General features: G+C 40.9%; 1 non-coding gene across 1 annotated transcript; it reads right to left on the bottom strand.

The window, feature by feature from the left end:
* Window positions 1-2,923: 2,923 nt before the first annotated feature.
* LOC132223446 (U6 spliceosomal RNA) lies at window positions 2,924-3,030 on the bottom strand. Its single transcript, XR_009450476.1, has one exon. It is a non-coding gene; the product is annotated as a U6 spliceosomal RNA (small nuclear RNA).
* Window positions 3,031-3,230: the final 200 nt, after the last annotated feature.

Raw genomic sequence — 3,230 nt, 5'->3', positions numbered from 1 at the left:
ATTAAAAACTTCTGCTTTGTGAAGGACAATGTCAAGAGAATGAGAAGACAAGTCACTGATTGGGAGGAAATATTTGCAAAAAACACATCTGATAAAAGACTGTTATCCAACATACATGAAGAACTCTTAAAAACTTAACAGTAAGAAAACAAACAACCTAATTAAAAAGTGGGCCAAAGACCTTAACAGATACCTCACCAAAGAATATGTACAGATAGCAAATAAGCATATGAAAGGATGCTATACATTATATGTTTTCGAGGAAATTCAAATTAACATATCAATGATATACCACTACATACCTATTAGAATGTCCAAAATTCAGAACACTGTCAACACCAAGTACTGGCAAGACTGTGGAGTAACAGAAACTCACATGCATTGCTGGTAGGAATTCAAAATGGTATGGTAATCTTGGGAAATAGTTTGGCAATTTCTTACGAAATGAAACCAATCTTGCATTATAATCCAGCAATCATTTATCCAAAGGAGTTGAAATTTTTGTCCACACAGAAACTTTCTCACAGATATTTATAGTAACTTTATTCATAATTGCCAAAGCTTGGAAGCAAGCAAGATGTCCTTTAGCAGATGAATGAACAAATAAACTGTAGTATATTCTAATAATGAAATATTATTTAGTGCTAAAAAGAAATGAACTATCAGCCATGAAAAGCTCCTGTTATCTATTATGCAGTAGCACACTAATCCAAAACCTAGTGGCTTAAAATAATTTATCTCTCACAGTCTGTCAATTGATTGGGCTCATCAGCAGGGTGGTTCTTTTTGGGGTCCCTTATGGGATTGCAATTAGATAATGACTGGGCTAGTCTGGAATCATCTGAAGGCCAGACTGAACAAGACTCCAAGTTGACTTCTTCCCACTCATGTCTGATTCCACCCAGAATTCCTGTGGTCTGTTGTCTCTGGTAGAGTGGCCTGGATATCCTAAAAAAATGGCAAAAGACTGATTAGACATCTCATAAAATGTATCATTAGTCATCAGAAAAATGAAATGCAAATTAAAACCACAAGAGATACCATTTCACACTAACTAGAATGGCTGAAATTTAAACGACTGACACCAAACGCTGGCAAAGACAGAGGTAAATTGGCAAACTACTGCCGGCAGGCCAAAGCCAGCTCACCACCTGTTTTTGTAAATAAAGCTTTATTGGAACACAACCACACTCTCATGTTTATAAATTGTCTATGGCTTTCACAAAACAATAGCAGAGTTGCAACAGAGACCATATAGCTTGCAAAGTCTAAAATATTTATTCTCTGGCCTTTAACAGAAAAAGTTTACCAACCCACAATGTAAAACAACTCTGATGCATTTATTTAAGAAGTGTAAAATGGTACATCCATTTTGGAAAAACAGTTTGGCAATATCTTACAAAGTTAAAAATATACTTATCTTTGACCCAGCAGTTCCATTCCTAGGTATTTACCCCAAAGAAATAAAAACATACATTCACCAGAGGCTTGTACAGAATGTTCATAGTGGCTTTATTTATACTATCTAAAAACCAGACCAAGTCCAGGTGTTCATCATTCGGAAAACAGATAAACTGTCATATTCATAAAATGATACTGCTCAGTAATATAACGGTATGAACTATTGGTGCATGCACCAATATGACTGAATCTTAAAAAATTATGCTCAGTATAAAAAGCCTAACACAAAGAGTATACACTGTAGGACTCCATTTATACAAAATTCGAGAGCAGGGAAAACTAATATGGTGGGAAAAATAAGAACCATGGTTGACTTTGGTGGGAGTGGGGTTAGCAGAGTTTGATTGGGAAGGGCATAAACCAGGTTCCTGCGCCTGATGGTGCTGTCCAGTACCCTGAGAGAGGTTTGGGTTACACAGGTTCGTGAATTGTCAACATCAACAAATATATACTTCAGATGTATTAAGATTTACTTTTCGTTTGTATACTTCACATCAAAAACTGCAAATATTGAACTCTACTTGATGTTATTCAGCATATCAACACTAATAAAAGAGAAAAATGGTAATTGGCGTACGAGCTACCCTTTTCATTGGCTAATCAGGGCTATATGCAAATTAACTGCCAACTAAGATTGGCAGTTAACTGCCAACAAGATGGCGGTTAATTTGCATATGTAGGCACAATGCAGGGAGGTGAAAGGGAAAGCAGGAAGAAGCCCCCTGCCACTGACAGTGATCGGAAACCCAGGGGGGAGCTAAGAGCTGGGGGGCAGGGCAAAGGCGGCCCTGGGGCCGCCTTTGCCCTGCCCCCCAGCCATGATCGGAGAATCAGGCGCCTTTTCCGCCCTGGCCAGTGACATCAGGAAGTAGGGGTGGAGCCAGCGATGGGAGCTGAGCATGGTCGAAGCTGGCAGTCCCAGGAGCTAGGGGTCCCTTGCCTGGGCCTAAAGCGGAGCAGCCAGAGGCGTCCTGCAGGGGCAGGGGCAGAGCCCGCGCAATCGCGGGTCCCCCCGCTGCCACTGCAGGTCCCCGCTGCCCGGGCCGGACGCCTAGGCCAGAGGAGTCAGGCCTGGGCAAGGGGCCGATCCTGTGATTGGAGGGTGATGGGGGTCAACACCTGTGGGCTCCCAGTATGTGAGAGAGGGCAGGCTGGGCTGAGGGACACTCCCCCCCCCCCCCACACACACACCCAGTGCACGAATTTCGTGCACCGGGCCCCTAGTATATATATATGCATACTAATGTCTGCAATTCTCTTTGCAATGCAATAAAGAAAAGATGAATTAATGGATGGGGAAAGGGATAAGTGGATGAATAGATACATAATAAAGCAATATAGTTCTGTGTTAATAGAAGACTCTAGGTGGAGGGTGTACAGGTGTTTGTTGTCAAATTTTCTCAGCTATCATGTAGTTTGAAATTTTTCATAGTAAAATGCTGAAAAAATTTTTTTTCTTTTAAAAAATATGGAACGCTTCACGAATTTGCGTGTCATCCTTGCGCAGGGGTCATGCTAATCTTCTCTGTATCATTCCAATTTTAGTATATGTGCTGCTGAAGCGAGCACTGGAAATTTTTTTTTAAAAAGCCAAAAACTTATTTAGAAGAGGAGAAAGGGGCAGGTCAGCAGAGAGTGAGTTATTAGGGAGTTGCCCCTTCTTTTCTGTGAATCTTGCTTTATAGACAGAAGAAAATGCTTCTGTAAAAACCGACTATTCCATTCCCAGTCGAATGGAATTTTACAGGATATCTATATTAAGTGGCTTT

Source organism: Myotis daubentonii, chromosome 1 (assembly GCF_963259705.1).
Source record: "Myotis daubentonii chromosome 1, mMyoDau2.1, whole genome shotgun sequence".
Lineage (NCBI taxonomy): Eukaryota > Metazoa > Chordata > Mammalia > Chiroptera > Vespertilionidae > Myotis > Myotis daubentonii.
This window is presented reverse-complemented; position numbering and strand designations above follow the sequence as displayed.